Raw genomic sequence first — 24,870 nt, 5'->3', positions numbered from 1 at the left:
TGGGAGATTTAAGACAAATTTTATTGATAGTCCGTCAGTACCACATGAAGTGCAGTAATTTAAAGAATCAAACTGAAAAGTTAATTATGTTACCAGTAAGAGACTAGTAAGAGACATTAAATATATAGACCAAAACTTATTAAAATCGGATAAATATAATGTAGGTTTTAACCGTTTTTGTCCCCAGTATATATATATTACTAATAATACAATAGTGTCCTAACTCAAAAAAGATGATTTTTCAGAATCAACGAAAAACTGCAAAAAAAATTTATGCATAATATGTTTCTAATTAATATTAAAGGAAGTTTCTTTGTACTCTTACCTAAATAAAAATACTGACAGTGAAGTTATATAAAATGTTTGAGTTAACACTGTATTGCTCTAAGCAAAATGTTCGAAATGAAATATTATTTTTAGTTATGACATTATTTATGAAATATTTTGTGCTACTACAATTTGTTTAACTATTTTTTTCTGCGGTTTATGTTAGTATTTGGACTTAATAACAATTTTGGGAACTAATTCTTGGTATTAAATAATAATAAATAAATAAAGACTGTTTTTAATTAAGTTTATATTATAATCAAACAAATTCAGTATAACAGAAATACAGATAACAAAATACAGTACTCTTGAACATTTTGTACTTAATCTATATACCTATTTAACAAAATAAATCTTCCAAAAACAGAACACGAAATCTGGTAAAATTAATCGGACATTTGCTCAACAAATTAGGATGGCGATATTGCTACCATTTAGAGCGTCTTGTAATTACTTCCAATCCGAAGGACCACCCGCTGCCGTGGGGAATAAGAACATAAGCAGTTCAAGCAATACGTAATTTAATAATTGAATGTTACTACAACTAAGTTAATATCTAGCCAAAGTTTTAGCGCAAGTTCTTTATTGAAATAGCCCCGATCACTGCCTATACACTGGTCCACGACACACTACAAACACAAGCACTGATACAGATTAAATATTACTACTAACTATCAGTTCAACTAAGGACGTTTTCTTATATATGAATAAATTTGATAACTAATGAGCGTTCAGCTTTTAACTCTAAGCTATGTAACGATAACTACAATAGGCGAGATAAAACTCTAAAACCAAGAAGCGACCAGCTCAGCTGGGATACAATTTGATACTGATTACGCGATAGTCTAAAAAAAGCCAAAAATGCGTCGAATTATATCGAATTCGAAACTAAAAACTAACTAATATGCGAGCGAACAGCTAAGCTGTGGTAGAATATTATACTGACTTAAAATTCCGATTTTCAATACCTGACTATTGCAAGGAATTTTCGAACAGCGGGGGAAAACTTCGATATTTCTATACAGAGCGAGGTTAAAACCGATCTTTTGAATTCTTGTCTAACAGAGAAATTTTTGGAGTTGGTCGGAGAAAGTTAATTTACGGGTAAACATATCTTTTAAATAAATTTTCGACTTTCATGAGAATTTACCTAGGTAGAAGTTAAGAATTGTAAGTTAATTGCTACCAGTGGCGTAGCAACACTTGGATACACTTCTTACAGAAATTTATCCAAAATCTAGTCATATTTAAGTAATTTGTAGTCAAATAAAAAGACATACTTAAAAAAACAAATTATTAAAACTTAGTTTGAATCAGTATAAAAATAAATTATTACTGATTACAATTAAATACAATTTTGATGTTTAATCGGTCAAAACCTTATAGCAAGTTTCACGATAACTCCTGGGTATTACAGTTTTGTCAAGTAATTAATTTAACTTCCTTTTCTTATTTTGAGTTAAAGGTATCTTGCTTGTGTACTCTCGTGTCAAAGCATTAGCAAATAACGAAGTCTGATTTTCAGTTCAAAACTTTGTGGTAGTCTTCATCTTCGTAAGAATTCTTATAAAAGAAAGTAAATGGATGTTCGTTTTTAACACGAAACACCTTAATGTCATGCCATTTTATTTTGTCTTTCTCCTCATTAACATTAAAATTGTTACCCTACTCTTCTTAAAGTATTGTCGGATTATAAAATTTTTCAATAGTCATTTCAGTCACGCTATACGGTTTGCCTGTCTTATGCCATATATTGTTGTGGGACATACACTGGACCAGATTTTACGAAACGCTTTACTTGCTTTTCTATGACGCTATGCACATTGTCACCCTCTTTGTGAGAGTGACTGCAAATCAGAAATTTATGGGTTATGCTTTTGACATTCATTTTCTGTACTGCGTACGCAGATGCTGTAAGAACGTATTAATTGTTTTGCTGCCCGCAACAATTACTTGCCTGTTAATCTGTTTCACTGTTTGCGTCAATTTCTTTAAGTACTTGATGACTCGTAAATGGTAAAGGTATAGGTAGTGGTGGTACTCTCCCAAAGTCACTGTTTTCTCTTTGGGCATCGGGTTCATTATTTGTACTCTCCAGTGACAAGAACGACGGTGAAGAGATTTCCTGCTCGAAATTCACAGTATTTGTTGCCATAGAAACAAGTAATCGCCCACGACTCAGGTATTAAACCTAAAAATGAATCAAGTAATATTAAATTAAGTATAAAGGTAATTGATGCAAGAATGTCACAAAGAGTGTAGTAACTCTAAATTTATAAAATAAAGTTGTTAGTAAGCTTTCTTAATAACACTGCTACATATCCGGACTAATTATTACTACGCGGTGATCGACAAATAGATGATGATTAAAAACAAATGTTTTACAAACAACAACAAAAATGATTGAAAGTGATGATTTAACAATAATATAGCGTTTCAAAAATAATGAACTAAACCAATAATAGTGTCGTTAGTAAAAATATTACTTTAAAAAGTGCTGTTGCAGTAATAGCGTAATAACTAGAAAAATAACAATGTTATGGTTAGGTTCAAATCAACAAGAATGTAATAACTCGAAATATAGCTATGAAAATAACATACCTGATTCAGTAATACCCTGGAAACTCGAAATGATGAGCAAAGCAACACGTGCGTTCCCGTTCACTGTTGGTCGCAACTAAAGATGACGCGATATTGTCACCAAGGTAACCAATCACCGGCCTCTCGGCGGAAGATTGCTGCAAATGCTCAAATACGATGTGCATAAAAGAGCACCACATCTTCAGATCGGGATCCAGTCGTCTTACACTACTAGCCCCATTAGACCTTTTTGGCTCGGTGTGCTACCACGCTACTTTGAGTTTTATTATTTAAATAATATCCTGCTATCATCGAAGACGTCGAAGCCAAGAATAATTATCCAATTTAGAAGTTAAATTATCAAGAATACGAGAACCTGTCGACTACAAAACGCTTCCTGACAGTAGAACACGAGTTTCTGAGATAGAAAAGACATTGGTCTTAGAACTATTTCAAATTGCGTCGGACTGACCACAGCGTTATTTGGGCCTGTCACGGTAAAGAGCGATTAAAGGCTCCGACGGGGACTTGTAATTGCTTTTACGATCAGGTCGAGTTGCAATAACACTTCGTCTCCAAAAGCTTACGCAAATAGTAACTATAGGAATTACTGTTAGCGAAAGGTAGCAACACGAAACGACTAGCAGCAGGAAGAGTCGACATTGCCGGCATTCTTTTGCCTCTCTCGAGGAGAGGGAACGCGGCTACACGAAGTGAGAAGGCCGACATCTCTGTGGAATTTGAGGTATACACTACGCATCAGAATTCTAGCACAAATTAAGTCATTGTAAGAAATATTGTCTGTAAGAAAGCTCGAACTGTTAGAGAATTCTGATTGCCGGTGGCCCCTCACCTACCACAAAGGCTCGGCGGAACTTTTCGCCCTTAGAGGCCGGTATCCAAATTTAACTCCTTGAAACGAAGATGGACTCTCGAAACTTGAGATCCTCTTCGAGAGCGGCGGTCGTAGATCGCCCAGAAACTCCTGAAAACCAGGAGGACACTACGGCCGTACGACAATATTGTGAGGAGGATGACGACAGTCGGTCAGTCATGAATACCGTCTTATGGCGCCATCTCTTATTCATTTATTGCACTATTAAAACGACAGTTTTATTGACTTACAGGGAATTGAATTTTACATGTGAATATAGTGTTATGTCAATTTCGAAACAGTTCGAGTTGCGACACTATTGTATTTTTAGTGCGATATATATATATATATATATATATATATATATATATATATATATATATATATATATATATATATATATATATATATATATATATATATAAATATAAACTAAAGAACACCACCAAAACCGAGTGGTGGGTTTTTCGGTCAAAGTAGATAAATAAAAGACAAAGAAGGTGACTACTTCATTTATTTATTAAAGACGTTTCGCTTTCTACTCAGAAAGCATCAGCAGTTCATCTAAAAAGAACAATATGAAAAACCAAACATCCATAGAAAAGTTATAACATGTGTGTTACTTTAAAAAGACATGTAGCAGTCAATGATATTAAATGTGTCAAAAATCTTACGACACTGGACATTTAGAGATCAAGTTGTATAAACAATTAATTGAAACTAGGTACAGTTTACAAATTAACATACTTAGCACAGCAAAAGAACATGTGATAATCATACAAGTATATAAAAAATTATTGTAAAAAACTTTAAAATTGATATGTAGAGAACTAGAAAGATCATAAGATAAGCACTTCCAACAATATATTATCAGTTAAATTTAATTTTGACTTTAGGTAACCAGTCTTTAGCTTACTAGGTAAATGAACCTAACAGGTGTAACACAGTAATACTTAAGAATTAGGTAATACAGCTTTTTAAGGTAATATTATACGTTTTATACTTTAAAACTTTTCGATTTAAAACTGTTTTAAAAATTAATTTTTTTATTATTAAAAGTCAAACACCACAGAAAGGATGCACAAGTTCCTCATAAGAAGAAAGTTAAAAAAAACAATATAAAAGCCTATTAAAACAACTACAATTTTTTCTCGTTAATCTTTATTTACTTAATTAGTCATATTAAACTGTATACAAATAATTAAATAGCTAGTTACAGCAGAGAATAAAGCACCCACCACATATCTGTTAATAACAAAAAATCCCGCTGCGCTGCACCTGGGCATTATATTGGACGCGTATTTTGCGAGATGATCCAATTCATCTCTGATGTGACATTTCCCCATTTTGTTTTGAGAAATATAGCACAGCGTTATGAACTTTTCGGAGTTTCGTTCTATGGAGTCGCACTTGTTGATAAGAAATATGAGGTGGACCTGAAAATGTTTGATGTTTATTATTGGTATTCTGTTACATATAAATAAAATTCAACCGTTTCGAAATTCAACCGAGATGTACACCAAATTTTCAAATATTTTCAGCAAGCATATGATTCGATAAAAAGAAGTAGACTTTGGCTAGCAATGCTAGAAATATGAATACCAAAAAAATTAGTGGAGCTAATTTAAATGTGCGTGACATACATATATGCACAGGTAAATATAAGAAATAAAACATTGATGCCATTTAATATAACAACAAGAATTGAACAAGGAGACCCCTTGTAATTCAAATTGGCCTTAGAATATTCAATAAGTGAAATATCGTCTAAGCTGACAGGGGGATTTGCGAATTGAGGATTAAAACTATTTATTCTGTAAGAGAGGCGAAAAAAGTGTTTTTACAACTCTAGGAGAAAACAGGTAGTCTTTTTCTTCTTCTTCTTTATTTTTTATATAGACATGACTCTGTCTGTTTTTCAATGTGCCTCCAGTAAGTTGTCGTTTCATCGTTTTCGTGGTCTTCCTTCTGATCGTCTTCCCATGGGGAACCGTCTCTTGCCCTCTTTACTATTCTATTTGTTGTCATTCGGCTTATATAGTCGTTCCATTCTACTCTTCTTATTCTTATCCACTTTTTGATGTTTTCCACCTTGCATCTACCTGATATATCTGTACTTCTAGCTCTGTCTTATAGTGTCTCACCATCAATTTTTCTAAGTGTTCTCATCTTTGCTTTTTCTAACATCCTTTTTGTCATATCTGTGTCAGGTCTTATTTTTGTCGCGTATATCATTATTGGTCTGATGAATGTTTTGTAAATTCTGCCTTTCGTTTCTTTCCCGATATTTTTATTTCTCCATATTGTTTCATTCAAACAGCCTGCGGCTGTGTTTGCTCTATTCACTTGATCTTCCATTTGAGTTTCATGCTTTTTGTAGCTAGATAGATATTTTAACTCCATCACTTGTTCTATTATCGCACCTTTCAGCTCCAATTAACATCTTAGTAAATTTGCTGCTGTAACCATGCATTTTGTCTTTTTTGGGGAAATTAACATGTTAAATTTTCAGGCGGTTATACTAAATTGGTGCAGCATACGTTGTAAGTCATTTTTTAAGCTGTTCTCCCATTTGGTAACCTTTTTTAGTTATTATTTTTATTATTTAATTCATACTCAGGTTAAATAATAGAGGACTCAGGGAATCTCGCTGTCTTATCCCATTGCCAGCTTCAATAGGATCGGTTAATTCTTCTTCTACTTTTACTTTTATTGTGTTGTTTTGGTTGATATTTTTGATCGTTTTGATTTGGTCCTAGCGGTATCCCTCTTGCCTACAGTAAGTCGATACGGTAGTCTTTTTAGAAGTTGTAATTCTTTTACCAAATATTTAGGTTTACATTTTTTTTATTAGGTTTTTATTTGGGTAGTACACTTCTCTGTTTTTTTTATGTTTGGCTCTTCCATCAGGTGGATATTCGAATTATTATTCAACTAACGATCCATGTGTAAATTTTCGACCCACTGTACGCAAAAACTAAAGGTTTTCGTTAACAATTTTGACACAAGTTAAATGAAATGTCGAGAATAATCAACTTCAGACAACATCTATAAATCCCGAATAAAATATACAGTTACAAAACACCGGCCACTAAAACCTACATTCCTTGAACATATTATGTAAATAACATTAATCAAGGTTCTTAATAAACTCGATGTCCTATTTATGTACACCACGTAATATTTGCTTTAATATAGGTACGACTAATAATATTGTGCCACGTAGTGTTGTTTATCAATTATTGGTTTATATATAGTTTATGGAAGGCGTGATCATTGTGTTTGTATCATAATATGTATATATTTTAAATAAAAAGCTTGTTGTTCTCGATTATTTAATTTAGAAGAATCAACACAAACAATTTCATTTAAAAGAACTAATTAAAAAGTAAATAAAAAAATAAACAAAAAAAAACATTTAATAATAATTTTATTACTGTCAAACAATATATTATAGAGTGTGTTCCAATGAAAATTTGACCTAACAGAAACTCAGAAACCAAGAGTTTCTTCAAAAAAAAAAAAACAAAAATCACTTTAATTTGTATTGGAAAGGCAACGAATTTTCAAGCAAAATTTATGCCCTCACACGTAACCCCCCACTGCCATGCATCAACACCAGTTTGTTTTAAATAGCAAGTGTGGTCGTGTGGTACATCATTTGAAAGGTATTTTTTCTCTACATGACACTATTTTTTTACGGAATAACTTTGAAGATATTTTTTTATTTAACTGGTTTATTGGTTGAACATAAGTAATAACAAAAAACCTCAAATTTTATCAAATTAATCAACTAACTGTTCGAAATAACATCCTGTGACCATCATACAATAGTACAGTCTATTTTCAAGGCTTCTTCGTACTTGCAGAATACCTCCGGTGTCAATAATCAGCATTCTGTCACAATTATTTGTAGCAACAAGATCTGCAGGCAAAATGGCGTATAGTTTTAATTTTAGGAATCCCCACAAACAAAATTCAAAGTCGAATGCCAACCCTTACATTTAATTTCTGAGGTATTTGTGTATGTGTTTCCATAAATAAATGAAGATTGCTAGTACTCAAATAACGAAAATTATGTCTATTAACTTCATCATTTGACATAAAATTTGATCCTTGCCGTAGCCTTAGTACACTGATTATTTCCATAGTATAGCTTAAATAATTCTATTCTTTCTTGAAAAAAATATTCCATTTTTGTAATCCTTTACAATAATATCTCTGATTATTCTGTCGTTGACAAATCTCAACTCAAAGGTTACCTGGTAAACACTAAAGAAGATAATTAGGATTCGTTACCTTTTAAAAATAAAAATTCATATATAATAGTGATATTTTCACAAAAAAAAATATCTTCAACACATTTGGCATTTAATTGGTTAATTTGGTGAAATTTTAAGATTTTTCTTGATATAACTGATTTCAACCAATAAATTAGTTAAATCCAAAATTACCTTTAAAGTAATTACTTAAATAAAAATAAAATAAAGTGTCGTGTAAGAAAAAAATTATCTTTCAAATGATGTACCATTCGATCACACTTGCTATTTAAAAAAGAAATGGGGTTTGATGTGGAGCCGTAGGGGGTTATTTGAAGGCATGACATTTGCATGAATATGCATCCCTCTTCTAAAAAAATTGTGTTTTTTTTAAATTTGAAGAAACTTTTGGTTTCTTCAAATTTCTAGGGGGTCAAATTTTCGTAGGAACATACTGTATACTTTTATTATAGTGACCAAAATTGAAACTTATTATGTTGTGGCAACAATTATAAATTTACTTTAGGCTATTGATTATCCTCCCTATAAGACCAAAAAAAGGCTATTGATTATTTTAAAAACAATAGGGCTAAAAGGAACTAGAACGCTAAAGGGGTTGTATTATTTCATATAATTTAAGAACCTCCAAATATGAAAAACCGTGGAGTGCTACTATTAAAAGGGTTCATTTTTAAGAAAAAGGTCAATTTGTCCCTATGCACTAGGATGTCATTTGGGCGAATTACATGCAGTTTTCGTACATATAAATCTTTTTTTTTTTGGTATCTTCAAAATACCCCTGAGAAGTCCCAGGTGTGTTGAATTCGGACGACTACGTCTTACCGTAGCAGACCGCCTACCAACTAAACTCACCCCCTCTTTTTCCAACCGACGCTCCTAGGACCGCTCTTAGCGGGCATTAGCATAGTCTGACCTGTCAGCTTTGCTCATAACTCCCATCTGTCGATTTTCATATAAGCTTTGTGATTGTCGTAGCATTCCAGTGGCACCACCACACCCACTTCTGCACTGAACTTGGTTTGTAAGGTAACCATCCTTGTGCAGAGCGATTGGCAGGAAGGAGCGGTCTATTACGAAGTAATAGGCTGCTCCAAAAAACGACACATACCATACACTAGATATAAGTAGAAACAGAACAACATATATGTAAATTGATTTCTGCAATATTGTCAAGTTTTTTGGGGGCTGTAAGTGGGCTCCCCTGGTTAACCACAAGACATGTAAGTGTAAACAGAAAAAGATAAGACTAGAATATTATTGAGTGTTCCAATACCATCTATGATTTTTATGTGAGAACTTGAGATTTTGAGTTTTAGAATTTTATGGAGTTAAGATAGTTACAAGTTAACTGAAGTATACAGTTAAAATTTAAGATTAATATTTAAAATTTATAAATTTCATTAAACATTTCGTCGTCAGTAGTAGAAGCTGAATAGTGGCTTATCCCACTGATGCCGACAGATACGACACATTAAAATTAGCAGTTCACCTTTGTTGTAGCCTCCTCTCTTTTTTTTTCTTGTTTTTTTAGGTTTCTGTCACAAAACCAATGGCCAAGTCATAAATTATTTTCTTTTCTATTGCTTTATCCATTAGTCCATGTAGCTCACCTAGAAGTAACCGCGGGTCCAGCTGCAGCAAAGTTCGCCACACATTGTATGCAGGGCATACGAATACCACATAAAGCGCATCCTTCATTACTCCATATTCAGGACACAGATCGTCCACGGTCTTCTTTATCCTATATGTATAAGACCGGAAAGATCAATGCCACGTCAAAAATTGGATAAAGCAGTAATTCGTTGACACGTATGTGTTTAGAATTATACTATCTTACTACATCTGGGTTAAGGGCCCTCGTCCAGTAAGCTTTGTCTGTTTCTCTTGACCATTGATCCTGCCACTTCTCCAAACTCGTTTTTGATTTTTGTGTTCCTAAACCTGAAGCTTCGTTGCCCTCTTAGTGCATCCGAACCCTCTCATGCAACGACACTGAAGCTGCCACTACCTGTTAGGCAATAGTTGATACGATCCTGTACGCACTAGATACCCTGATCAACGGTTTCCTTTGTGTCCTAACAAGCATATTTTTATATTTCACTTTGTTGAGGACCTTGTGCTACAGTGGCGCCCCGTATAGTAAGATGGACATAATTAATTGTAGCATTGCGTGACCCGGCGCCTCCTATATTTAGCATTATCGAGGTTCCTTTCTTCCGCCTTCTGACATGCCTCTTGTATATAGTGTTCGAATATTATTTTGTCGTCTAGGATGATCCCCAAATATTTTGCGGTCTTCTAGGGTCTCAGGTCGGAGCCTCTGAACCAAAAATTTACGGTTATTTGGTCCTGCGGTCCTCTAGAGATGAATACTTCTGTCTTTTCTACTGCAAGTTTTAAGTCATTTTTCTTTATCCATCTGGCAATTTTTTTATTGCTTTTATTTACTTTGTTTATAATGCCTCAATTCATATCTTCCATATGTAGGACTAGGTCGTCTGCATATGCAATAGCCCTTATTCATTGTGTTTTGTTTAGTTTTAGTACCCCGTTGTATAAAATATTACATAGTGTGGGTCCCAGGACCGACATTGGGGGTACTCCAGCAGTCATTTTCATTTTAATTTCTTCGATATGCATACCCTTCTTTTCGATAGGTAGTCCCTTATTATATTGGACACATATTCCGGGGTCCCAAGTTCGAAAATCTTGTCTACAATGAATGGAGGGAGGCGGTTTCCCAGGCTTTAGGACCAAAATCAGATTTGTTTTCTTTAGTTCCCTAGGAAACTCTTGCTTCCGCAGTAAATCGCTATATATTCTTCTGATCAAACCTGGTTTCTCTGTTGTTGCTATCTTCATGATTAATATTTCTTTAAAATGTTTTCCTTAACAAAAGATATTAATGTTATGTCTTTATTTAAACACATCTAACCTTTAATAAAATTTCGTAACAAAGAGGTACCTAAGTAATATCATTATGATATAATAAAATTTGTCATCACAATTATATTTGCTGGATAAAAAATCATTACAAAGTCAAACTAACCAACATTAATGTTCTAATGGGTATATATGGGTATAAGGACTATATGGGTATATCGAGGGCAATACCTTCAAGAATTGAAAATATATCAAACAAATAATTAAATGGTCTAAGTTAAAGAATAGTTTTATTATTTATTTTTACGCACGTTAAGGCCTAGGGCATTTTTTTAAACATAATCCTAATTTTAACTAATTACAATTATTTTAAACAAAACTTTAACTTAAATATGTATATACAATATTCTTAACTACTCTGAAGGAGCTGGTGGACAATATTTCTCCATTAGCTTCTATTTTGTGGTTTTCTTTTTCAGTCCCTCACCTTCACGTGTTTAAGGTGTTCCTCCACTTTACTGATCCACTTCGTTCTGGGTCTACCTCTTCTTTTGGTTCCGATTAGTTTTCTGGTTATTACTAGTTTAGGCATTCTGTTTGCTGCCATTCTTTCCACATGTCCCAACCATCTGATTTTTTGTGACTTGACGAACTTAGTAATGGTAGGATCTTTGTATAAAGCCATTAGTTCGTTGTTGGTTCTTCTCTCCCAACCATCTTCTGTCTTCCGTCCTCCGAATATGCAACTAAATATTTTCCTTTCCCACCTTTCCAGAGTATCCTCTTCCTTCTTATTTAATGCCCAAGTCTCACCGACATATGTTAGTGTGGGTCGAATTATTGTTTTATATATTCTGAGTTTACCTTGTCTAGAAACGTATTTTGAGTTCAGTAGGGCTCTTAAACTACCTAATTTTTTATTCCCTTTTGCTATTCTGGCTTCGAGCTCCCATTTATCTTTTCCATTTTCATCGAAAACTACACCCAGGTATTTAAATTTTTCCACCCTTTTAAGACTATCGCTTTCACCACTTACAGACCTCACACTACAGTCTTCTTTTTTCCCCTTCTGTCCCTCCCATGATCATTTATTTGGTTTTGTCTTCATTTATTTCCAATCCCAATTTCTGTGCTTCTTCAATGATTTTCTTTACAACTCTTCTTAATTCTTTCTCGGTTTTTGCTAGAATCGTTAGATCGCCAGCAAATGTCAAGCACTGGTGCTCATTTTTCATGATCGTTTCTTCCCACTTCATGCTGCATTTTCTGATTACAGTTTCTAACAATAAGTTGAATAATGTAGTAGATAAAGGATCTCTCTCTCTCTCAAGCCTTTTGCAACCGTAAATTGATCTGATATGTGTTCCTGCCAAGTTATTTCACACATAGAGTTATTTAGTGTCATTTTAACTAGCCGGATCAGTTTCTTTGGTAAACTCAAATGTTCCATTGCTCGATACATTTTGATTCTATTAACTCTATCTTATGCTTGTCTAAAATCCACAAACAAAACATACAGCGGAACTTTACCTTCATAACGAGTCATTTGTATCTCTTTTAATGAGAAGATTTGGTCTACAGTAGATATATCCTTTTTAAAGCCGGCCTGATACTCATGTAGGATTGTTTCCGTATAACAATTTAGTTTATTTCTCAATATGCTCGCCAAGATTTTGTATAACGTGTCTAGTAAGGCTATACCTCTATAGTTGTCACACTTCAGTTTGTCTCCTTTTTTATGCAGAGGGCATATGCGGGTCTCATATCACTCCGATGGCATTATTTCCTTTTCCCATACTTGGGCTAGTAGCTGGTATATTTTTCTTTGTAGTTGTTTTCCACCAAACTTGATCATTTCTATGCATATGTCATTTTTACCAGGACTTCTGTTATTTTTCATTTCTTGTACGGCTGTCACCACCTCCTCCTCTGTAGGCTGCCTTTCAACTATCGCATCTTCTTCAACTGTCCAGTTGTCTACTGCTTCATGCTCCACCTCGCCATTTAATAATTCTTTAAAATGTTTTTTCCATTCCGTCATTATTTCTGCCGTATCGATAATTAAATTTCCGTCTTTACCTTTCATATAACTACAGTGGCTTTGATAACCTTTTTCCATCTTTTTAACTTCTTGATAGAATGACCTCACCTCTTTGTGTTTAAACTTCTCTTCTATCTCTTTTAATTTCAACTCATTGTGGTATCTCATTTTCCTTTTGCACAGAACTTTCAATCTTTCTCGAATTATTCTATATTCTTGTTTTTTACACTCTCTATTATCTGTTGATATTAAATTTGTTGTCTGATCTTCTTCATTTCCTGTGCTATCGCCTGACACTCTTCGTCAAACCAATCTTTGTTTGTACTTCTCTTGGAGTCGCACTTAACTATTTTCTCGCTAGCTTCTCCTACGGTAGATTTAATTTCTACTTCCTTAAGTTTTTCAATATTGTACTTTCTCTTCGTTTTATTGTTCGATTTCTCTTTTTCTTCCAGCCTCCTCCCACATGTGACTTTAACAAGGCAATGGTCCGAGTCGATTTCAGCTCCTCTCATACTTCTTACCTTCTGAAAGATATTCGTATATTTACTTTCCATCATAACATGATCTATTTGATACATCGTCCTTCCATCTGGGGACACCCACGTTCCTTTGTACATCTCTTTTTATTTTAGTTGTGTGCTTCTCACTACCATGTTTTTCTCCATGGCAAATCCAATAAGTCTTTGACCATTATCGTTTGTTACTTCGTGTTAACTGTAGTTACCAGTTACTGCAGTGTACAGAGGTTCTTTTCCCACTTTAGCATTACAATCACCCATTATTATTTTTATATCACGTTTAGGTAGGCGCTCGTATTCCCCATTTAGCTGTTTATAGTAAAGATCTTTTATTTCGTCATCCTTGTCTTCTGACGGTGCATGAATATTGATTATACTCCAATTTTTCTTACTTTTAATTCGTATTGAACACATCCTAACAGAGATAGGATTAAAAGCTATCACTTTGTCCTTTATACATTCAGCTACTAAAAGAATAGTTTTATGCCATTCCATGACTTCCAAAATGCATAGCTGCAGCTATTTGTACTATATTATGAATTAATACTTATTGAGGTGCAAATGCAGAAATAATCGCTTAGAAATAGAATTTACTCATTAATTGTCCAAAAAATTAGTGATTAGTTTAAAAATTGGGAATATTATTGCTAAAGGACTAAGTTCTGCAGATGATCAAACAACATTTAATATTAGTGGCATACAAAGATTTGAAGTTGGAGAATTTGTTAGGTTTGTACTATTTTTTATAGTTGGTCAATGTGATTACAGTATGAAATCATATTTGATGTCACAACTGGACAAGATGGGGGAACAAAAGCAGATAATCTTTATAATGAATCTCCCATATGAAATAGGAATGTTGTGGACAGGCAATACAGAGTGTTGAAACAATGATTCCCAATTTTTAAAAATCGAATGAGATTAAATTTGAAAGTGACTATGAATGTAATAGTAGCACCAGAAGTATTTCATAGCTCTACCATAGAATATGGAGTCTTGTTTCCTGTAGATCGTAATATAGATGAGCAACAAAATAATTTAATTAAAGCAGTAAAAATAAAAAAAGAAGACAATTTTTTTCAATTTCAAGACGAAATTTAAGGAAGATTATTTTGAATTGTGTATTAAACAACATTTTGCAGTACTAGATTCAAAATGTCTAAAAAAATATTATCTATGAAACCAATTGTTTTTTTTCCGAAATAATTTACAATGTATAAGACTTACACTTACTTTCACCTTTGTCAAGATAAATTATATACAATATTATGATTCTTATATTTCAGTAATTTGGGTTTTTATAATTTTACATATATTTATCATAAATATATTACAAAAATTTTAGGTAAAAATCCTTTATAAAAGGTATATAAATTAAAAACCCAAACGGGCTATGTCATGAAGACAAAACGTTTTCGGAAACCATGTTCCATCATCAGTGTGTAGGTGTACATGTTTTGAGCCATTAAATATCAGGGTAAAAACCCGTTAAAAGTTATATGTTACAATTTAGTTTACATTATTTGGTATTATATTTTAAGATGTTAAAGTTACCAGTGGATATGATAATATGGCGACGTATGACACGACATGAAGTTGCTGGTCCTGAGACAAAGTGGACCAGCAACTTCATGTGGAGTCCTACGTCGTCATGTTATCATATTCACTGGTAACTTTAACATCTTAAAATATAATACCAAATAATGTAAACTAAATTGTAACATATAACTTTTAACGGGTTTTTACCCTGATATTTAATGGCTCAAAACATGTACACCTAGACACTGATGATGGAACATGGTTTCCGAAAACGTTTTGTCTTCATGACATAGCCCGTTTGGGTTTTTAATTTATATACCTTTTATAAAGGATTTTTACTTAAAATTTTTGTGATACATGGTATACAGCCAGCTACAGGAACTTAGTTTCCTTGTAGATAAATATATTAGTTCAGAATTTCTCTATTCTGTTCTTAAAATGTGTGTAGTGTGTTTTAATTATAATTTAATTTTTATTATTTTGATTTTTAATTCTAGTTTCTTAATATTTTTTCTTGGTTTTTATACTCAATAGATTTATGTTTGGATACTTCCACAATAAGAAAAAGCTGTGATTTTGTAAAATTTAAAGAACTGCTTTTTAATACAGACATAATTAATAACAATTTTATACATAAAGTATTGTACAACAAAAAAAAATAAGTTATTGTTATAAGTTAAATAGGTTATTTCGACAAAATGAATCAAAAATAATAGAAACACAATTACCAACCTACTAATGTAAACACCTAAATTTGTGTGAAACTAAAGTATACTTTAGCCTAAAGTGAACATTAGTTAAGGTTTAGTTTAGGTTGTCATTATAAAATCGGCTTTAATTTTTATTCCATATACTTCTCATTTTAAAATAATTTTATATAAACATAATGTTAGATTTTTATAATTATCAGTTCAAAAATTGTATTAAAGTGTTACAAGAAGTTTTATTAATAACACATTTAAGTTGAACTTTTATATTTATAATTTCGAAGTGATTTCTAAATCAGCACCTATTAAGTATGGCAATTTAAGAAATAGTAGTCACAGTAAACAAATGAAAGAGTCTATTTCCGTAAAGAGGACTGACTGTTATACGACATGCAAACTTTTTAAATTTTATAAAAATCTAAAACATATTATTTAAAGTTTAAAAATGTAGAAAACATAGTATGAAGCTTCGTGCTTGTCTACAGTTCCGCCTACTGTTCAACTTTTATTTTTTAACAGCAGAACTGGTAAACTGGAAGGACGAGCTAAGGTGGATAGATGGGGTAATAGAGGATCCTAAGGAGATTGGTGTTGGCAACTAAAAAGTCTAGGCAAAGGTAGAGAGCAGAATAGCTCAAAAAGCTTGAGAAGGTCGATGCCCTTCAAGGACTCTAGCACCTTGATGGTTTTATACTTACAACTTTAATAAAAGTTCTTAAAAAGTCTCCATAATTCATTAGATTAATTGTGTTTACACTTTGATTAAATATAAAGAAATTAGTGAACACTAGAATATTTAAAATTGTTCCCGAAAATATAAACAGCAGCTGCCAACCAAAAAGTAAATTACATTTACGTAAAAGAATAGCGTTTCTAGTATAGTACTGCTGTAGTTTAACGATTTCAATCAAAAAGTCGTTTTTGTTTAATTGAAGTACTTTTAATTTTATCGTGCGTAACTGATTTGTCGCAGATGTATGTTGTACAGATACAATGAACAAAATCGTTGTAACAAATATAGTAAAGAACAAATGACAAACGTTGGTTATGTAATATGACAGATAAACTAGATTTCCATTGGTTATTCCCTGATGAATTTCGACCATCATGCAGATTACCATCGACAGAATATTAACAACTACCCACACGTTTGTAATGACACTTTTGTTTACCAAAGTAAAATCGTCACATTGTTTGTGCAATTTAAAAAAAAACGTTCGGTATTTGTTTTCATAGATATGAGCAGATAAGAAAATACTTCCAATCATCAAGGCGTCATTGGTACCATGAAAAAAATCAGTGATTCGCAATACATCCCTCGCGGGTGTGTTATTCAGTCTTAAAATAACACCGTATAAATGCAATATATAAAATAAACTTCCCAAAACTACGTATAATAGTCTACACGAAATACTGCTCTTTTTTTGCGACTTTTGTAACGTTGGTATAAAACACAACACTTGAGCAATTGTACATAAAGCTTTATACACTTTTATATACATCTTTTAGTTTATGTTATTTGTTCTTTCTGCTTTTAAAGTAGAAGTATTTATAGTTATATCCTTTGCGGTCTATGAATTTTATATGGATTTAAGTAATTTTGTAATGGACAGGAGTTTTAGTATATTAAATAGTTCCTGCAACTAGATGTCAGAGAAATATAAATTTATGTCTTTGAATTTTAATAATGCAATGTTTCAATTGGGATTATTTCGAGTACGTAAATACTCATAGTTCTATTCGGTTAGTTTTCTTTAACTTTATTATATAATATATAATTTGATCCATCTATTACGCATCATCATCATCATCTTGGTGCTACAGCCCTTAGAGGGCCTCGACCTTCTCAAGCTTTCTACGCCATTCTATTCTGTCCTTCGCTTGCATTTTCCAGTTGCCGACTCCGATCTTCTCGGCATCTTGTGTTACCCCGTCCATCCACCTCAGCTTTGGTCTACCCCGTCTTCTCATTCTCAGGGGCCCGGGCTACAAGTCCTGCCACTGCAGGCGGTTTTGCTTAATTATAGTGGTAATATCTTTACCACCAAACGTATGCTTGTAGATATTCTGCAGTTCAAAGTTATATCTACGCCTCCATATTCCGTTCTCACAGACCGCTCCGAATATCTTGCGTAGCACCTTTCTTTCAAAAATGGATAGAGCGGATTCATCTGTTTTCGTTAGCGTGCATGCCTCTGATCCATATGTGAGAACGGGGACTATCAGTGTTCTATACAGCCTTATACGAGTTTTTTGTGACAGAGGCATCACAAGGCCTTTTTCTTAGGAAAATATCCTGACCAAAAAAAATTTGAACCACTCTAGATTTGATTGTATTAAGTCGACTTTTTACGCTTGCTCAAATTTTACTTTTATATTCGGGAGTTTGTAAAAAATTGCATATGGGATCCAATTGTCAAGTAAGACCTTGTTTAAATGTATCGGTAATTTCGTATTTACTCCTGTTTCGTGAAGTTTTACATATTTAGAAGATATGTGGTATATGGATAAATTGAAAGATAAATACAAATACAAATAGTTCATTGAAATGTTACATTTTTTATGCCTTAACATTTCTTAGAGGACGCAATTTTTTTTTATGTATCGGAAGGATAAGGTTAAGTATAAGCTGAATTTCAAGTTTGTGAAATCGTCACCCTTGTTCCCCGTCTGCCATCTTAGAAAAAGGAGCGAAAGGGTTTTCGCGCTGTATCTTGTAAACTAGCAACCCTACAAAAAATTTTATTCGGCATTATTTGTAGCAAATTAAATTGACTACAACTTTATTTTTTTTATTTTTAAAATTTTGCAACAAAATTTCTTTAGGGGTTATAACCCTTTTTTTCTGGTAATTTTACAATAAACTGATATTAAAACAATATAATAGAGGGTTTTCATTGAATAATTTTTACTACAAATTTGTTTAATTTCATTAATTCATCTGGATTTTATAGCGCTCTGAAGTTGGCCAGGTTTTTGAAATCTCGCCATCTTGAAATACGGGGTGCCAGCGGTTTTCGCGCTGTATCTCGTAAACTAGCAACCCTACAAAAAATTTTATTAAACATTATTTGTAGCAAATTAAATTGTCTACAAATTTATTTATTACAAAAGAAAATTAGTTTAAAAGTTTTTAGTTATTTTTGTTTATTTATTTTTCATTATTTTTATTTATCATATTTATTTTCCATTTTACGATTAAAAATAATAGATATAAATTTATAGACAATTTAATTTTCTACAAATAATAACCAACATTTTCTGTAAGGTTGCCAATTTGCAAGATACAACGTGAAAATCCTTTGCACCACTTATTTCACGATGACGGGTATTCAAAAAACGGGTTAAATTCGGAACGCTGTAAAGTCCAGAGAAATTAATGAAATTAAACAAATTTGTAGTAAAAAATACTCTTTCAAAAATCCTCAATAATATTGCTTTAACGTTATTTTATTGTAAAATGACTAGAAAAAAAGTTATAAGGCTCTAAAAAAAATTGTCCAAGTTAGTCATTTTTGTTTACAACTTTTTTATTTTCAATTTTACGATAAAAAGTAAAAAGTAATAGAGATAGAGTTATAGAAAATTTAATTTGCTACAAATAATTTTTATAAAGTGTTCTGTCCGGTTGCTAATTTACAAGATACAGCGCGAAAACCCTTTGCTCCCCTTTTTGCAAGATGGAGGTCGGAGGACAAGGGTGGCAATCCCTTAAACTTAAATTTAAGCTTATACTAACCAAATTCACACATAAAAAAAAATAAAATTGCGTCTAAATTTCATAGTACTTAATTATTTTCATTTAAAAACAAAAAAAATAACTCTGTCAAAAAACAAAATAAGTTGAAAAAATGTGTTAGAATTGCCCAGACTATCAAGCAAATTACAACAAACCAAAGCTATGAATAAGGAGGAACCCATTCATTATCTACTATTGATACACAATCAGATGTTTGTTTGGAAGTTTCTTAATATTTAGTTATGGGGTGGTACAATTTTTGTACCACCCTTCTTTATAAATAAACACACCTGTCCGGACGATGTTAGTCCTGCGGAACTCATGAGAGCCGCACATTCCAGTAGGTAAATCCACTGGACCAGACCGTGTGCCACCAGAGGAGATAAAACTATATAACTACATTATAACCAAAACCAGTAATAGAAATCCTTAATTAGCTGCTGACACGACAAACATTCTTCGACTAGCTAAAGCTCGCGAGACTTACACTTATACCTAAACCCGACAAAGATGCGGATGCAGCCAGCGCATATCAGCCGATTTGTCTACTTGACTGTTTAGGGATACTCTACGAGAATCTAGTCAAAAATCGCCTTGAAGATAAGTTGAGGGTAAAAGACATCATCTCAACTAGACAATACGCATTTAAAAAAGCAAAATCAGTTGTAGATGCGGTTAAATTTATTATAGACACTGTGAAGACCACAAGGAAAATAAGAGCCGTTTTAATAATGTTTGATGTAAAAAATGCCTTAAACTCTTCCAACTGGGCGCACATCAGAAGCAAATTATAAACTACAGAAGTGTTGGGATATTTAATAAACATCATAAAGAGATACTTGAGTGATAGATATGTTTCAGTGGCTAGAAACACATAGATCCAATTAACAGCTGGCGTACCGCAAGGCTCCATATTAGGCCCGACGTTATGAAATGTTCTATATAATGGGGTACTAGACATTGGTTACGGTGAAGATAGTATGGCAATAGCCTATGCCGACGACCTAGCTATATTAGTAAAAAGTGGTAAGTATTGGGAAATCGTTAAAGCTGCAAATGATTGCTTCAGTTAAGTAAATAGGTGGATGACATAACAATAATGACAATAATGACAATAACGACCTGGAACTTGCAGGCAACAAGGCCGAAGTGGTCACCCCGAAAGCCCCAAGAGCCTGGCCAGATTTGAGCTTCCAACTAGGTAGTAATAAGCTAAATTCAACGAACTGTGCTAACCGGAACGGTCACTTACCTCAGGTAAGACCGGCCATACGAGATGAACTACTAGCAGAATGGCAAAGAGAATGAGAGACACAGACTACAAAAGCTCAATGGACGAAAACGCTAATTCTTTAGGTGGTGGCACACAAGGGGATACAAACAACTTTTTTCCTACTTCTCTTCTACTTTGCCTAAACATACTTAGAGCAGGTATAACGAATATATATGTTACACATATTAGGATAATTATTACATATACAACAGTAGTAAAAATTACTCACGCATATCTACCCCACTTAACTTTCAACATGCTTTTCCCATTCTATTTACTCACTGACAAGAACTCCTTCAATGTGGGAACTACTGCTAAAAACCAATCTATTCTATTCTTTCGCGCCGAAAAAAGTATTTGCGTCTCTATCGCTCGGGAGAAATCCTGCTGCAATGCCCGTCACCGCTGGCCTAAAAAGGTTATTCCTCTGAAATTGCGTTCCTATCGCTAGCGAAGAATTTTCGCCGCACGTCGCCACCCAAAACAAAATAGTGTGTTCCCCGTTCGTCAACAACAGCCTCTCCCTGTACATCGTGAGATTCTATTTAAAAACTGTGGTTCACTGTTTCAAAACGCTGTTTTATAATTATACCTACTTATAAAATAATAAATACGTAGCCTATTACTTAACTATTGATTTATTGTTTATGTGATATGAGGAAATATAGTTGTACAGCTAGATTACGAGCACGTAATTAAACAATTCAAGCAGTGTAATAAGTAGAAAATTTCTGTTCCTGTAATATTTAAATTACATTTTTTTAACTTTTGTACGTCTTATCCTAATATCCCAAAAATTTTTATGTTAGTTGTAAGTTTGACTAGATTTTGCATGAATAAAAGTTCAATAATGAAATGACACTCGTTTTTTGTTTTAAAAAATCTGTCTGTACGCGCGAGCAGAGGGTCTCACAAAACGTATCTTGCCCACGTAAAATTATGATCTTGCGCCGCCAATGTCTCTCGTTGAATGTTTGTCTAAGAACATTAAAGTGCTACATTTAGTCCGCTTGGCATATTTATATTTGTTAAATTTAAACAATGAAAGAAAATAATCTAAATTAGCCCAGTCGCCCATCTAAATTTTTCGCAGATATCTGAAGCTTTTAAGACATAGGTGGGGTTTACGAGATGATGAATAGATGAAAAAGTACTTGTATTTTTACCTTGCGTTTTTTTTAAACAATAATTTATGGTCACAATTTGATTGTGTGTCTATAAGTTTTTTTCCTTATATTTTACATAAACAATATTTATAATATTTTTTATATTAAAAATAGCTTTATTTTCCCGTTTTTAAATTAAAATTGATAAATAATTTACGAAGATATTTGCAAAAAAGCAGTTTTTTGTACTAATTTATAAACTTTATTATTATTTTTTATTAACAAAATAAAATGTTATTAATACCTTTAAACATCCAGGAATTACCGTCTTCTAAATTTGTACGAAATTTCCCCCCGATCGGTCAAATAGCTTAAAAGTTATTTAATTTGTTTATCCCTGAGGCTAAATATTTAAACTATTGAACTTGCTCTATTAATGATGCTAGACACATTTAGCAAATTTCATAGGATTCTTTAAGACTTAAACTATCTCAGAAGTTAAATGCATATTCCGTTTTTATCGAAATTATTTACAAAACAAACGTTTGAAAAAGGGATATGTTTTTTACTTATAAATAATTGTAATAAATTCTATATTTTTTAAGCTACAGACTTGAACGTACAACAATTGGATAGCCGGTAAAAAAACTCACATTAAAAAAACCATTATATCACCAATAGGAACGAAGTTAGGGACTATTTTTAAAAAAATCATATCTTCATTGCTTATAAATATCATCATCATCATCATTGGTGCTACAGCCCTATAAAAGAGCCTCGACCTTCCCAAGTCTATTACGCCAGTCAGTTCTATCCATTGCCAACTGTTGCCAGTTTGCTGCGCCTATTTGTCTACCATCCTCATCTACACCATCCCTCCATCTGAGTTTTGGTCTACCCCTTTTTCTACTTCCCACAGGTTGTGACATAAGGATTCTTCTAGGAGGGTTGTTCTGCTGTGATCTTGCCAGATGTCCTGCCCATCTTAGTCTTCCTATTTTTATAAAGGATACTACGTCTTTACCACCAAATATATGTTTATATCTGTGATATATCTCGTAGTTGTACCTCCTTCTCCAAACACCATTTTCACAGATGCCACCAAATATTTTTCTCAGGATCCTTCGTTCCTATAAATATTAAGAAGCAAAATTTGCACAAATTTTTTATGAAAATCTAAAGTTTACATTAAAACTTATAGCTATAAATTCATCAAATTTTTCAAAACTTACAGCCCTTCGAAGCGAAGGTGAAATATCGACATAGGAAAGTGGAGGGGATAACTGTTTTAGCTCCGTTGTTTTTTTTGAGATCGGAACTTCAAATTGAAACACGTAGGAAAAATTTACATTATTTCGGCTTATATAGAAGCCTCTTTTTTTTAATCTGTGGTAGCTCGTCGAAATATGAATAACTACATAGTTTTCACTGGGCGGGAAATATGGGAAACCTCTCCCTTTTCACCCCCCCCCCATAAATCTCGGAAAATCCTGGAAAAAAAATCAACTGTTTTAAAAAATAACTAAAGTTAATATAAGGAATATAATAATATAATAAAAAATTACCTGAAATTAATTTTTTAAAAAATATAAGTAGTATTCCGGAATTTTCCAAGATTTCCGGGGGGTAAAAATTATGTCATCATTATTAATACTGCGACAGAATATTCCAGCCAATATTACTATTAAAGCTCGTGCTAATAATATGAAGGAGTAAATATCACATAACCTCACTCTTATTCAATTGAAATAAGTGTGTATATCTAAAAGTTGTTTTTTATTTTTTAGTGCTGACGGTTCAGATTGGTCTCCAAAATCTTATGATCAAATTTTCAGTGCTCATTTCGTTGGCAATAAAAAATCTGAAAATGAATTAAGTCCAACAATTATATTACTTTAATGAAGCTTCATAAGGCTTCAGGTTAACTACAGCCTGCCTGATGACTTGAGATTTTATTTCATAACTAATACTATGATTGTTTTTAATTACATGTTCTTCGACATGATAAACGTGATTTGCCAGTACTAGATTTTTGCCTTTCTTATCCGTTTGGGGGTTGAAAAGATAAATTATGATAATTTTTTAGAAACTCAGTTATTAATACTACCTCCATTTCATACATAACCTGAAAAAATATAATTAAAAACTAATTAATAATTTTAATTTCGTATGTATTTATCGTATGTTTAACCTTAAATTGGGAGGTCCAAACTGTCAGATGAAGGCGCTAGGTGTCGCGTCAATCAAGCATTTAGCGAATATGTATACAGCTGACATCATAATATATAAGAAATTGGGCTAAAATTCTATAAAAAAAACATTGAATTAATAAACACCGTAAAAATTATAAAGGTCCAATATTTTGGTAATATACTTCTCCTTCTTGTAGTGCCTATTTGTTTCGGATGTTGGTGTCCATCATGGCAATCTGTACTTAGCATACTGCTTCTGTGGACAAATTTGTTGTTGCGTCAAACCAAGTATATAGATTTTTTAGTCTGGAAATCCTTTACCCTCCTAGTCCTTATTTTCCCGCTATTTTTACCAATAAAATTATTTGTAGCAAACCATATTTTTCGCTGTTTCTCATGTGACCAAGGTAGTTGATTTTAACTTTTTTTATTGTAATCATAAGCTCTTTTTCTTTATGTATTTTTAATAAAACGACCTGGTTAGTAACCTGGTCCACAATAAAGCCACATTTCGAAAGCCTCAATTCTCTTGCAGTTAGTATCTGTGAAGGACAAAGACAACGTACAATAGTACAAAAGTATAGAAAATACATAATATCGTAGTAACCTGATTTTTAGGGATATCGATAAATCATAAAATTCATGCTTTCTCTATCCAGCTTAAAGTCCACATCTCTGTCAACGAATACCACCGTGTCGTCCGCGTATCTTATTCCGCCACTTACTCTGGTTATTCATTCAGAACAAACTGGTACAAAAAACACATCCTTAGATAATGGAGAAGTCGAACAGTCGAGGAATAGTTTTA

The sequence above is a fragment of the Diabrotica undecimpunctata genome, chromosome 2 (assembly GCF_040954645.1).
Source record: "Diabrotica undecimpunctata isolate CICGRU chromosome 2, icDiaUnde3, whole genome shotgun sequence".
NCBI lineage: Eukaryota > Metazoa > Arthropoda > Insecta > Coleoptera > Chrysomelidae > Diabrotica > Diabrotica undecimpunctata.
Note: the sequence above shows the minus strand (reverse complement) of the source record.